The sequence below is a fragment of the Lissotriton helveticus genome, chromosome 10 (genome assembly GCF_964261635.1).
Source record: "Lissotriton helveticus chromosome 10, aLisHel1.1, whole genome shotgun sequence".
NCBI lineage: Eukaryota > Metazoa > Chordata > Amphibia > Caudata > Salamandridae > Lissotriton > Lissotriton helveticus.
This window is the reverse complement of record NC_136071.1, coordinates 225,939,368-225,954,682: the sequence shown is the minus strand read 5'-3', so window position 1 is coordinate 225,954,682 and position 15,315 is coordinate 225,939,368. Positions and strand designations below refer to the sequence as shown.

The window sequence follows — 15,315 nt, the reverse complement described above, 5'->3', positions numbered from 1 at the left end:
CAACACACACAGACAGAGCCATACACAGACACACACAGACAGAGCCACACACACACACAGACAGAGCCACACACACACAGACAGAGCCACACACACAGACAGAGACACACACACACACAGACAGAGCCACGCACACACACACACACACACACACACAGACAGCCACACACACACAGAGCCACACAGACAGAGCCACACACACACAGCCACACAGACAGAGCCACACACAGAGCCACACACATACAGACAGAGCCACACACACACACAGAGCCCAACACACACACAGAGAGACCAACACACACACACAGAGCTCAACACACACACACACAGAGCCCAACACACACACACAACCCAACACACACACACACACACACAGAGCCACACACATACACACACACAGAGCCACACACACAGAGCCACGCACATACACACATACACAGAGCCCAAAACACACACAGACACAGAGCCCAAAACACACACAGACACAGAGCCCAACACACACACACACACAGCTCAACACACACACACACACAGAGCCCAACACACACACACACAGCTCAACACACACAGAGCCCAACACACACACAGAGCCACACACACACACAGAGCCACACACACACACACAGAGCCACACACACACAGCCACACACAGAGCCACACACACAGAGCCACACACACACAGACACACACACACAGAGCCCAACACACACAGAGAGCCCAACACACACACACACACACACACAGCCCAACACACACACACACATACAGAATATTTATATGCCTACATTGTGCTTTCTCCGTTCCAGTCTCATGACCAACATTACTCTCAGGAGAAGAAACTGAACTCTCAGAATCTTTATAGGTGTAGATTGTGATCTCTCCCAAATAGTTACATTTTGGAGTTGTCCTGGTTTGTTTCACCTATCCCAACTGCACCAAAGTACCAGAGTAGAATGATATCTAAAGTGAAGCCCAGAACTGGAAAACAGTAGTTACAAGTGAAACGGAATCTCTTGCCAACCAGAAGCATGGCCCGCTGAATCATCAGCACTCAGCAGAGAAGGAGGCCAACTTACCCAGGAAGAGGTTCAGGAGCACCTCCTGCCCAGCCAGCGTGCTGCTCCTCCACAGGCAGATGATGACACCCCCCAGCCAGGGGATTCCGTGCCCGGTGACCCCGAGGAGTTTGACCATAGAGCGGGCACTGCCCCAAGATAAGGCACTGCTGGCGCACACCCCTAGTCTCTTGGACGTGCAAATTTCGATGGCCAACATGAATTTCAGGGCTATGCCCTTGAAGGAAGGGTTCAGTTGCATGCAGTCCTCTTCGGGCAGCTGCTGGGACTGCCGGCGGTCTTTGCTGGTGCCCTCATTGGGCGATGTGAACTGAGAAAACTGGGCGCTCTGCTTCCTGCTCGAACCCCGGTTCTCCGGGTTCCCCCGCAAGGGCTGGTTCAAAGACATAAACTCTGGTCTGTTCAGGACATTATTCCGGTCCCTGGCTCAAGATCTGCTCTGAGGGGCAGGCATGGCAAGCTGTGCCTTCCCAAACCTGCTGTATTAAAAAAAATACAGGGAAATGCTATATATATTTTCTTTAAAGTATTTCCTTTACAGTTAAACAAGCGAAGCCGAAATATATTTCTTTTTGAGCCTTCATATATTTGGAATGCCTGCTGCAGCCCCAGCTCCTGCTGCTTGCTACAGACTCGAGCAGATAAATATAGAGTAAAAGGTTTGTCCATGCTGTTTACGTTCCTCTCCCACCAAGCTTGAGGAAACTGTGGCTGGCCCCACTGTCCACCATTCAGGCTCTGACAGAACTGCCAAATAGCCAATGGTCACAGCGCAAAGGTAGAGCCGTGCAGGATGAGGAGTTTTGGTGGGCTCGGCTCTGGGTTATTTAAACCTCGTCTCTAGCTCAGTCCCGATGGGGCATGAGTGACGCATGGCGGGGACTTTAGTTTCAAAGGGGGCCTCCTTCCCGTCCCTCTTAATCCCGTCCCCTGGTAGCTGCTGCTGGCCCCCTTATGGGCTCTAAATCAAGTGTTGTGTGTCCCAAGACAGCGAGGAGGGCCGGTTGAGTGAGGTCAGCACACAGCCGCTCCCGACTCTGGTTACATCACATGTGCCAACTGCAGCTCTTTTGGAAGGACCGTTCTCACTCGAGCACCCACCCTTTTGCCAACAACATGCAGAGCAGGCCGTAACTGGGGGCCAGTCCTGTGCAGACCCCTGCTCTTACTAGCAGGCGTGCCATTTTCACAGTAGAATCTGTATGGGAATAAAAGTTCCATAGCTGTCAAATGGGCAATTACGCATGCAATACTTTTAACCAGGTCCAGTCTATTAACCACAAGGCAAGCTGGAGAGCGCTCCTGCCGCCGAGGCCCCCCGCATGGTGGACGTTGCGGACGAACTGCCCTCTTCCCTGGAGAATGCTCCAATGCCTTTCGGGCAGCGTTTGTGGTATATTAAAATAAATACAAGCATCGGGCAGACGGGCAGCAGGAGTCTGTAAGCCCCGTCCATTTCAGACTGGGGGGCGTGTTTTTTGTTGAGTGACTGATGACGTCACAGATAGAAAGGACAGCAAAAAACACGCCCCTCAATCCGAAACGGACGGGGCTTAGAGTGACAGGCAGAGCTCTTCTCCAATGGCTGGCCGCCGTTTAGGAAGCTAGCCAATGGCAATGGAGAAGAGCTGGCTCGTTTACCTCCCTACTCTAAGACATAATTTCTCGCCCAGCGAGACTGCGCAAGAGCAGCCTACTCAGGCCGAGACCTAAAAAGGGCTTTTTCTGCACCAAGAGCTAGCTTTCTTCCAAATTTGCTGTAATTCCGTTCAGTGGTTTGAGCTGCAGTCATGTCTAAAATCTCTATGGAAAATTGCATGGGGAAAATGAATTTTGGCACCCCGCTTTTTCTTGGCGCCAGCTTGATGAATCGCCCCAGCACTTTCCAGCTAGCAACAAACTAGTTTTGATCATTTCGTGACGATTCGTCAAATGGCACCACAGTTATTAGCAAAACAAAAAGCACTGTTCCTATGGAAACTAGGTCCAAACTATACCTACCTACTCCCAGTAGGTAATATATAAAATATATATATATTACCCAGTGGCACTGTTTGCTGAATTTTCACAAAACTTTCCTAAAAGGTGAGTGCTCTTTCTTGCCTAGATTGTGTATGAAAAGTTTCGGGGTAATCCGTCAAGCTGGGGCCGAGCAAAAGGAGGGGAATCCCAAAACACACATTCCCATGCATTTTCAACAGAGCACTCTGATTGACTGGCAGCAACATGAGAAATATGTTGCTGGCTGCCTGAATGGACTTGGAAACGTACTCTCCTGTCCTTAAGTAAAAAACCAAAAATTATATAAGGTGGCAGGTTTAGGATACCCTAACCCCCGCTAGGCCCTGTGCGGAAACCCAGGGATACCACCCCGGGGGCCAAACTATTTTTTAAAGCCGCAATTTTTGCCACAATCCCAAGGGATTGTAGCATAATAACTAAATGGTAGGACACCATTTTATAATATATGGGGAAGGGCATCAGGAGTGCCCCCTTTTTCCAGTCCATTTAAGGCCTGGGGACCCCATTCTCAGGGCTGAGTATATTTAATTAAGGGGAGGGGGCCCTTCCAGACCCGATGGTGGCCCCAGGACACCATCCTCTGGTGCCCAATTTGTAAACAAAGGGGAGGGGTTCTGCACAGCTTCCCTCCCAGAGCATATGAAGGCCCTGGGATCCAATCCCCCAGGACCGATTTATTTTATAAAAAGGAGGGGGCCATTGGGCCCCCTTCCCTAAGCCAACTGAGGCGACGAAGACTTCATCCTCTGAGGCTGAAATGTAAAACAAAAGGGTGGGGTCTGTGTGCCCCCCCTCTCCCAGAGTCTTAAAAAGGCCCTAGGTAAACCCCATTTCCCAGGACTATACCATAAATAAAAGGCAGAGAGCCACCTTGCCCGCTTCCTTGAGCCTTTAATGACACGGGGAGTCTATCGCCCTGGGCCTCCTCACTTACTGTGTCCTGGGGAGCCTATCCCTAGGGCACAGTAGTTTCCCTGTCCGCACTAGCATGGGTCAGGTAAACATGTGTTTGCTCCCTTCTTGGAGGAGCATTTATAAATCTCCAGCTAAACAGGAGCAAACACAGCTTACAGTTTAAACAGGCACTCCTGCGAGCAGGGAAACACAACACATATTGCTCTCGCCCACAGGGAGCATGCAAAAAACAGTTGCTCCCTCAAGGCGGTAGCAATGTTGACTCCTGCACCATGCGGGGAGCCTGCTGGGGACCTGGGCCTCCCCCCATGGCCTCCAAAAGTTTGGTTGGTGAGTGCATTGTGTGGGAACTGGGATACCCACCTATTATAAAGCAAGGTGGCTCAGAGAGGAGTAAAGCACAGCCCCATCCCAATATTTACTGCATTGGGCCCCCAGGGCCCAAGAAGGTTTTGTGGGTGGGGCTGCATGCCCCCTCCCCTGTGTAGCTGTATATTATCTTGGTGGGTGGGGTCTCCGGGGCTTTTTGAAAGATTAGGATCAGTGATGTAATTTGAGATGTCATGAGTAATGTCATAAATTATGTCATAGAACATGTCATGAGTGATGTAATGTATGAAGTCATAAGCAGTGCGTGGCAGCGGCACAAGTTATAGTTAGCTCTGCTAACTATAACTGGTAAATTTCTGTGTTTTTCTTTTTAGCCCCAAACATTAATGTTGTCAGAGACATATTCACCTATCTATAATGTCACAATAACCTTTATTTTTTTAAGTGAATAGATATATATGATATATATATATTACCTACTTGTGGTCACCAGTAGGTAGTTATAGTTAGGACCATGTTTCCATAGGAAAAGCGTTTTTTGACTTGCCTATAATCTTTGGTGCTGTTTGATGAATCTTCACAAAATTTTCCAAAAATAGGGTGCAGGTGAATCTTGTTGTCCATGGAAAGTTTCAGGTGATCCGTGAGGCAGGGGTTAAGAAAAGGGGTGGGGTTAAAAAAAAGTTCATTTTACCATTTTAATTCCCAGAATTACACCAAATTTGGCAGAAAGCTAGATTTGGTTATGCAGATCATGCTTTTAAAAAAAATGGGTGTAAATCTGTTCAGTAGTTGTTGAGAAATTTAAAAGACTCAAAATAGTGATAATTGTGGCTGTGCCAATCTTCGCGAATAGCACCAAAAATGACGAGCCCCCTAAAAAATAAAGAGAAGAAAAGTGGGTAGGGTAGGAATACCTTGACCCCTAAATTTGGCCATGAATGAATGAGAGAATTTATACAGCTCACAGCTACTCAACAAGGGTGTCCCGGTGCTAAAAATCACTCTATCAAACCTGCTGATGCCCCTGAAAATGGGAGACCTGGTTTTAAACTGCAACTAGAAAAGAGGAGAGATAGGTTAGATGTGGAATAGCCAGGTTTTAAGCATTTTCTTAAAAATGGCTAGGTGGGTCACAGTTCTGAGAGTCAGTGGAAGAAGGTTCCAGGCTTGGGCTCCCTGGAAACTAAAAGTTCAACCGCCTGATCGGGGATCCTGGGAACGGATGCCAGACTCAAAGTGGATGACCTCAAGGTTCTTGCCGGTGCATAATGGGTGACTCTCCTTCTGAGATACTCCACGCCGCTCCCGTGATTGGCCTTGAAAAGTAGCACCAAAGCTTTAAAACGAATCCTCTTTTTTACTGGGAGCCAATGTAATGCCTTGAGGTGCGAGGATATATGAGTCCCGGGCTTAATCTCGTGTGCGCTGCGATACTTCTCCCGCTGTGCGGGAGAATTAATGAGCGGGTGGGGTTTGGACAGCCGCTGGCCGTCATTAGCACATGCCCACCGTGACTTTTGATATATCGCCCTCCTGGCCCTGGGAGTGCCTTCCAGGAGTCACTGGTTTCAACTGCTTCTTCACTTATCCTGCAGTCGGCTAACTTCACTGTACTCGGAGACCTCAACCTACATCTTGAGTCCCGTGAGTCCCCAGCTACACTGAAGTTTCTTGACGATCTGGAAGTCTGCCAGCTATGTCAGCTGGTTGAAGGGCCTTCACATCTGGCAGGCCATCTGCTAGACCCGGTGTTCTCGAATATCCAGGGAATTACGGTTTCTCCCCCCTGCCCCCTCAGTTGGACAGATCATTTTCTGGTACAAATTGACATTAAGATCCCAGGTAGCCCCAGGAGGAAGCCCTCTCCCCCTCTCTGGAGACGCCCCTGGCATAAACTTGACGGTAACTTATTCGAGGCCAGGCTAAAAAACTCCCGTCCAGACTGGTCTGGAAATATGGAGGAGGCGGATCTAGCCTATAGAGTGGATCAATGAGTCTTTAGATTTTTTTATCCCTAAGAAAATATCAAGGCCCAAACGCGAACAATCCCATCCCTGGTACTGTGAGGCGCTCTCAGCCCAAAAAAACCAATGTAAAGTACTTGAGCGCATTTGGAGGCGGTCTTATGACTCCTGTGCTAAGACTAATTTTAGAACTGCCACCAAGGCCTACCATAGATTGATAAAAAAGACCAAAGCTGGCTATTATGCTGAGCTGATCAACTCCAGCACTAATCGCGCGAAAACCATCTTTGCGCTAGTGAAGGAGATGACTAAGCCATCTGAGGGGAACAATTCTATAATAGTGTCTGATCTACAGTGCAAAGAACTGGCCTGTTTCTTTGTTAATAAAGTTCAAGGAATGTATAATTCTTTCAACGCTGGTCGCACTTTGATGAGTCCTAGAGCTAACATAGACCCTTTGGACCTTCCCTATTCGCTCCATACCCTCCCATCCATTTCACAAACAGATATGGAAACCCTGGTTTAAAAAATCAAGTCCGGTTCCCCAGAAGACCCGGTTAAACCAGAGCTATTTAAACTTTTCCAGGACTCCATCATGACTGAAGGACGGGAGCTGATTAACAAATCTCTCCAGTCAGCTACGATCCCCAAAACCTGGAAACATGCCAAAGTTGTCCCCATGTTAAAAAAGCCCACTCTGGACCCTTCTAAACCAGAAAGTTTCCGACCTATCTCCTTGCTCCCGTATTGGCTAAAGTGGCGGAGAGACATGTGAATTCCATCCTGCTAGATTTTCTGGAGACTTATGGGATTCTGGAGGAGTCTCAGAATGGATTCCGTGCTAAACATAGCACCGAATCGGCCTTATTGGCCGTTACGGAACAGCTAAGGGAGACACAGGACATGGGCAACACCGCGGCCGTGGTTCTGCTGGATTTGAGTGCAGCGTTTGACACGGTCTCTCATGGGATCCTTCTTAGGAGACTGTGGGAGATCGGTGTCGGGGACAGAGCCCTGGATTGGTTTGTGTCATTTCTATCTGACCGCTCCTTCCAGGTCCATGCCCCGCCGTACTCATCTAGCAGTTTTCCCTTAGGCTCCGGTGTCCCCCAGGGCTCCACACTTAGCCCCACGTTGTTTAACGTATACGTCCGCCCCTTGGCCGTACTGGCCAGGGAACGTAACATCAAATTAATTTCCTACGCGGACGATACGCAATAAATTTTTACTTTTTCTAATGACACCGTGGGTGACCGAGCCAAATTCCAGGAAGACATCCTGGCCATCTCTAGCTGGCTTACAGAGAATTGCCTCCAGTTGAATTCATCTAAAACTGAGGTTCTCCTTATTGGAAGTGATACTCGGAAGTGGGATGAGCACTGGTGGCCCCCTACACTGGGCCCGCCTCCTATTCCTAAGAAAGAAGCAAAAAATCTAGGCGTCATTGTAGATGATTCACTTACTTTTGAATGCCATGGCAAAAGAGTGGCTGGCACTTGCTATGGCCGCCTCCGATCCCTTAAACCCATCCTAGGGTTTGTCGAACCTCCCATGCGTCAGACAATTGTCCAGGCTATGGTTTTGTCCCACCTGGACTATTGCAATGCTCTCATGCTTGGTTCTAATTCGACAGTCACCAACAGACTGCAAAGGGCTCAGAATGCCGCTGCTCGCACTCTGTTCGGATTGCCAAAACTTTGCCATACTTCCCAGGTTCTGCGCAGGCTGCATTGGCTGCCCGTCAAACAACGCATACACTTCAAAACCCTCTGCTTAATTCATAAAATGCTTTATCGCCTTGGCCCCCAAATTCTACAGGGCCTATGTTCTTCCTATATTCCAGCACGGGCTCTTCGCTCTGCGGACCTCTCTCTGGCATGTACTATCAAGATTCGGAGGTGCAGAGCTGGTGGCCGGTCTTTCAGGTATCTCGCTCCAAAACTTTGGAATTCTATTCCCTTAAGCATACGTACTATTTCCAACCATCTTCTCTTCCGAAAACACATCAAAACCTGGTTGTTTTCTTCTGCTTAGGATTTCCTGGTGATCTGGCACCTACACTTCCATTCGGCCGCACTATAATTAGGTATGTCCGCAAGCGCTGGGACGCCCTGTTGCTGGGGTAGCCATGCGCGATATAAATAAATATAACATAACATAACATGTATGATGTCCGGGGGCCGTCCTAAGCACCGATGGGGTTAAGCATGAGAACCACTCTGGCGGCTGCGTTTTGGGCCACCTGTAAGCGATTGAGCAGACACTCAGGAATGCCCAGATACAAGACATTGACATAGTCCAGTCTTGGAGTAACCAATGTCTGTACTACGGTCTTCCTGTGCTCAAGTGGCAGGAGGGGCAGAAATGTCCTCAGTATACGCAGAAGCCCGAAACAGGTGCCTGCTAACGACTGGACTTGGGAACTCATTGAGAGAGTACCGTCCATCATAATGTCCAGATTTTTAACAGACTTTTGTGCAGAAAGGGGAGGTGACATATCCCCAGGCCACCAGTGTTTCCACTCTTTCGAGGGTGGGGAACCAAAAAAGATGATTTTGGATTTCTCTGGGTTACATTTTAATTGGTTCCTCCTCAGCCACTTAACCAACTTCGAGAGGCAGGTTTTGATCTTCTCGCCCTCAAAGTTCTTTCCCTTGTCGCATGTAAAAAGGTGAGTGTCATCGGCGTAAGAAATAATTTTTGTGCCACAAGCTTCCACCAGTGGTGCCAAGGGGACATATTTAAGTGGAAGAGAGTGGGGCTCAGTATAGAGCACTGAGGAACACCGTCTTTCAGACTGGGGATGGGGCCGCAAAGGGAGGAGTCTAGACTTCCTGGGTTTTATCCTCAAGGAAGGAAGAAAAACATTCTAGTGCGGGTTTGCCTATTCCAAGATCCTGTAGCGTGTCCAGGAGCATAACGTGAGGAACAATATCAAAGGCAGCTGACAGGTCTAACAAAATCAGAATGGTGTTATCCCCCTGATCCAACTTCTCCTTAATATGCTCTGAGACCTCTAGCAGGGCAGTCTCTGTACAATAGTTGGTTCTTTAGCCCGACTGCCTGATGTGCAGGAGATTATTATTTTCAGCGTAGTCCAAGATAACTGTATTGACATATTTCTCCAGGACCTTAGAAAAAAAAGGCAATAGTGAGATGGGTCTGTAGTTTGTTGACACTATGGGGTCAGCAGAGGGCTTCTTTAGCAGCGGGAGAATTTTAGCATGTTTCAAAATAGCAGGCACATGCCGGCAGTTAAAGAGGAATTAAGTACCTTATTAGCCACAGGATTTAATGTTGTGGCTACCGCAGCCAGCAATTTTGCTGGGCAGGGGTCGGCTGGGGACCCTGACTTAAGGTAGTAACAAAGGAAACTGCAGAAGAGCTGGACTTCCTTTTGAGTCGCAGTCAGTCAACACTGTTTGGGCCCATGGGGGAGCCTGAATGCCACTGTGGTCCCTGCCAACTCCCCGCCTCCTGTGGGAACTGGTATTGGTCTTACAGACAGGGAGCTGCTAAGCATGCAGGCCCCTGTATGTGAGAGCAATCCTTTTGTCTGTTTCCCTGCCCGCTTGACATCGGAAACCAGGGAAACAGGCAAAAACTCCATTACCAGCAAGCGGGAGCGGTTTCACAGCTCTCACTTGCTGAGAGTAGGGTTTGCATTTTCTCTGACTTGACTGTAGCCGTCACATCTCCCTCCAAGTCAGAGCAAATAGCTATGTCCCAGGCTTGGGCACACCGGGACATAGCAAAAGCTGGCTCTGGGTAGTGGCGGTCTTCAGGGCCATTAATGGCTTCCGGAGGGGGACCCGCATGGCCCCCTTCCTCTGTATTAACAGGCTGCCCCCTGGGAGGTGGTGGTCCCTGGGGCCATATATGAACCGGTAGGGGGACCGCGTGGCCCTTATCTCAATATTTAATATGTATTTGGCCCAAGGGAGGTGTTGGTCCCCAGGGTCCATGCAAATAGTTTTAATTGCACAGGGGAAGTGGTGGTCCCTGGGGTTTCTAGAAGCCCAGGAAGGGGACCCGCACTGCCCCTTTTATTATTAAAAATATAGCCCCAAGGAGGTGGTGGCGCCCGGGGCTTATAGAAAGCCCAAGAGGAGGGTCCGCCCGACCCCCCCCATCCAATATTTAAAATAAAGCCTCGGGGAAGTAGTGGTCCCCAGGGCTCAAGGAGCTTTAGGTGTGGGGACCTGTGCGCCCCCTTCTATTATTATAAAATGCCCCAGGGAATTGACCCACCCAAGGTCTTTTCGAAAAACGAGTACGGGAGACCACGCTTGTTTTTTTTCTCCGATTTCCGCCGCAAATTTGGGAATGTCACAGCAAATACATTAAAAAAAAAAAGCTTTTTGTACCCTAGAGGCGCTCCTCTGGGACCTCCGCAGAAGAGCTAGAGGGTTAGGGTATTCCTACCCTGCCCTTTTTTCTTTTTCTTTTTTTTTGGGGGGTGACTCGGCGGAAGCTGAGCCCCAAGATGACTGCCAACACTTCCTGGTTGAAGTGTTGGCAGACAATCAGAGCTCCGCAGATCCCTGCATGAGGATCTCATTATTATTATTTGCGAATTATTACAGGTCTCAAATATCCAAATTTGGATTTCCTTAAATTTCTCCACAGCTACTGAACAGATTTACACTAAATTACGAAAGCGTGATCTGCGGAACTAAATCTACCTTTTTGGCAAATTTGGTGTAATTCATCCAGTGGTTTGGGCTCTAGTCGGATTAACATGGGAAATACACTTTTGACAGATCACCCCGAAACTTTCCATGCACAACAACAATCACCGGCCCACTATTTGTTTTAACATTTTGTGAAGATTTGTCAAACGGCACCAAAGATAAAATGCTTTTCCAATGCTAATATGGTCCTCGTTATAACTACCTACTGATAACCGGCAGCAGGTATTATATATACATTGACATTGTAGAAGGCGCAATGCCGAAACGTGTCTGTCAGTGCTTTTGTGACTTGCACTTTGCTTAAATCTACCCCAGAGTGCACCTGTGACTGGCTTTGCGACTGTATTGCCGGAGTTGACGGGTGTGTAGCAGCTTACCACCACAGGAGGTTGCACTTGCAATGTGTTGTGCAGTGGAGGGTGAAGAAGTAATTATGGATATGTGTATATATATATATATATATATTCAGACATAGTTTGCCCGAAGGAAAGAGGGGCCCATAAGCAAGGTGAAAGATTCAGCTTTTTATTCTTTGAAGGAGCGCTGCTTGCGAAATGGATGCAAAAAACAGCAAACAGTGAAAAGTCAGCCTGACGCGTTTCGTATTGCTACTTCATCAGAGGCAATGACTGGGGCTTCAAGGCAAACACTTTTCTATGCCAAATTACATCAATGGTACCCGCCCTAGTGGGCATGGCGATCGCAGGGCTTCGTGGTACCTGTAGTGTAAAGTCCTGTCTTTCTCCGGTGAGTGGCCTGCCTTGAAGCACATTGTTCAATGAAAAATAAAACCACAGTGGGGTATGCAGTCTTCCATCACAACACCGCAGCTGTTTGTAATGCCCCAACAAACGCTCCTCGCTCCCAAATCGGTGGCGTTGTTAGGCGTCTCCGTGGGGGGCTTGGACAGCCCCAGGGCTAACCTCCGCGGCTCAGGCACGCCGCTACAAAATCCAGACATAGTTTGCCCGAAGGAAAGAGGGGCCCATAAGCAAGGTGAAGGATTCAGCTTTTTATTCTTTGAAGGAGAGCAGCTTGCGAAATGGATGCAAAAAAAAAAAAGCCCCAGTCATTGCCTCTGATGAAGTAGCAATACGAAACGCGTCAGGCTGACTTTTCACTGTTTGCTGTTTTTTGCATCGATTTCGCAAGCTGATTGTTAACAAGCATGTGGGCCTTTGTTTGTTTATGTGGCTACACCAGGGCGTCTGTTGCAGGCCCTATGATGAAGCATGTATGTGAGTGAGGGCAGTTTTTCCAAATTGGATAATTTTCCCTTGTTGTGCTTTTGTTGTGTACTCTATATACCCCTCTTGTGTGATCATTTGGTTTGTACTAGGGGGGCTGGGGTATTGGAGTTTAAACAATATTGGCCCTCCCCCTCTTTTGTGTTGATGAGTTTAAGAGCGGCAGCTTAGCCGCAGGGGAGTTAATTTATGTAAAGAATTGAGCATACACTGTGTTGCCTAACCTTCTGGGTCTTCCAGTGTAGCCCACGCACCTCCACTTCCACCTCCACTCTTTATATTGCTTCACCTAGGCACAAACCTTTTTGGGGTTGAGAAACATTGATTCCTAGTGTAACTATAAACCCTTTTCCCTCCCCCTCTTTCTTTTTGACTCCAGACCCACCCTCAATATGGCATTAATTCCAGGGCTTTCGTTTGGGGATGACATTGTTTCTGACATCTTAGCAGGGCCCTCCCTTTTAGGCGACAGTACAGTGACAGCAGTCTTGGCACAAGGGGAATGTTGGGACACCTTATTGGAACTTAAAAAGACACAGGTCAAAACAATCCTGCATGGGGCAATCCTAACAGAATACCTACGGGTTAATGCTACCCCCAGGGGCCTTTTAGTGACTAACGAACCGCTCATCTTCTTAGAGGATGAGGAATTCCGACGAGATTGGGTTCTGGTGTCCTGGAAATGTACCAGAGATTGGTTGTTTTTAATTATCCGGACAGCCAAACGGCTAGCAGATGCCCTCCTAATTAAAATACAGACAACGGAAGCGGGATTACAAACAGATATTGTAATGACAACGTTCGATCACAAACTGGAACAAATAAACACCGAACTTGCAGAATATAGGGACCACCTGATCCATTCTAAGATCTCTAAACTTCAAAAGGATTTGAAGAATTTCTCCAGAGAGAAGGCATACCCGTATACATCCGCTGAATATACCAAACAGAAGATGGCAGAGGGGAATAGGAGTAACCAACAAGGCCGTCCTCGCCAATATACCACCAGCAGCTCTAGCGAGGGCAGTGATAATGAGTACCAACCTAAGAGAAGAGGGAGAGGGCGAGGAAATTGGCGCGGTCCTAGACCCCCCTTTTTCCAGCAGCCTTTCCAACAATACCCTAACCAGGCTTACAATTGGCCGATGATGGGATACCAACCTCCTAGTCCTTTTCAAAATCAGACTTATGACAATCAAAGATTTCCAAACCCGGAATTCCAGAACCCCCAATTTCAAAATTATCAGGGGCCTTTTTAAGCGAGAGGCCAGGGCAAAGGACGCGGCAAACAGAAACCACCAACACGGGTGAACTGGTCAGATCAAGAACAAGAAATCACCCAACGGGTGACCAGGAGTATGGCACAGGGATCCGCACCGAGCACGAGCCGCGACTCTCTTTAGTGGTGAACTTGTCGTCTCACCCCTTGTCTCACATTGAGGAACGGGTTCTGAACAAAGGACTGGGCTTCGTTCCCACCAACTACCCTGACCTGTTCAGACTTCGTCAGGATCTGGCCGTCTTTTTCCGCAATCTGAGATTGAGGGTGTTCTTCGAGGATCGGGACACGAATGAAGGAAACAGTGGTGATACACCATTTCACCCAAAATCGACGTTTACACCACAACTGGCGCTGCTCCCTCCACAGATTGTGGCCTTTGAGGAAGCAGTGGTTCATGACTTAGAAACAGCTAACCTCAACCAATCAGGTCATTTTTCCAACGTATCTAATTGCGAAAGAAAAGTATTGAGAGATCTGGGGAATAATAAGGAAATTATCCTGAAACCCGCAGATAAGGGGGGTGCTACTGTAATTATGGACATGCGACGATACTATCGTCAAGAATGCACCCGCCTCCTTGCAGACCCCAGAACCTACAAAAGACTCAGAGAAGACCCCACGGAGGAGATCACGAGGGAGATTGTAAGCATGGTGGAAGAGGCGAGGATTAACGATTGGATCACGGAAAAGGAAGCTGAGTTCCTTGTGAACAAACATCCGAGGGTTCCTTATTTCTACTGCCTTCCGAAGATCCACAAAACAGCAAGACCCCCTCCCGGTAGACCTATTGTCTCCGGGATGGGGTCTTTGCTAGAACCTCTCTCGCAATTTTGCGACTTCTTCTTGAAGCCGATGGTACATCGCTTACCCACCTACCTAAGGGACACCCTGGACATTTTAAACCTGTTGAAAGACATGCCATTTGATCCTGACCATGAATTCTTGATATAGAGGCCCTCTATACGAACATTCCACAGTTGGAGACACTCAGGGTCTTAGAAACTTTACTTTTTGAAAGGGATTGGCCATATGAAACCCCACGGGCATTTGTTTTACACCTGGCTGAAATAGCCCTCACCAAAAACTTCTTCGAGTTTGAGGGGGGACTAGATCTTCAAACCCATGGCACTTCCATGGGGAGTGTTTTTGCCCCTAGCCTTGCGGGACTTTATGTTGGGGCTTTTGAAGGACTTACAGTGCTGAATACCAGTGGCCCATGGACGAACAACCTGAGGTTGTGGAGACGTTATATTGATGACGTCTTAGTGATATGGAGGGGCGAGAGAACATCTGTTGACCTTTTTCTTGACTGGCTCAATGCCCAGAATCCGTTCCTCCATTTCACTTCGACCATCACTAAGACCAACCTACCCTTCCTGGACCTGGTTATTGAACCTAGTGGCGGTACCTTAAAAACAAAGGTCTTTCATAAACCCACTGATAATAACGCTCTACTGGCATTCGAGAGCTTCCATCCGCGCTCCCTAGGGAGAATTTACCAGTAGGACAATTTTTCCGTATCCGCCGCAATTGCTCTGAAAAAGATGATTTTACTGAGGAAGCAGAAGCCCTGACTACGAGATTACAACAGAGGGGATACCCAACCCGCGTCATCAAGAAAGCCCGCAAAAGAGCGTTTAATGCCAACCGGGACGCTCTGCTGTCTAAGAACATGAGACCCCAAACTAAGAAACCAGTGTTTGTATCCACCTTCAACACCGCATCACACCAAATTAAAAAGTTGGTTCTGAAGAATTGGAAGATACTCAATACAGGGGGTAT

At 48.2% G+C, this 15,315-nt stretch overlaps 1 protein-coding gene and 1 pseudogene across 1 annotated transcript in view; one reads left to right on the top strand and one right to left on the bottom strand.

Moving 5' to 3' along the window:
- Positions 1–15,315, top strand: part of SLC5A10 (solute carrier family 5 member 10) — a 733,155-nt gene that overhangs the window by 65,366 nt on the left and 652,474 nt on the right.
- On the bottom strand, positions 1,045–1,530 carry LOC144785216 (inactive phospholipid phosphatase 7 pseudogene; annotated as a pseudogene).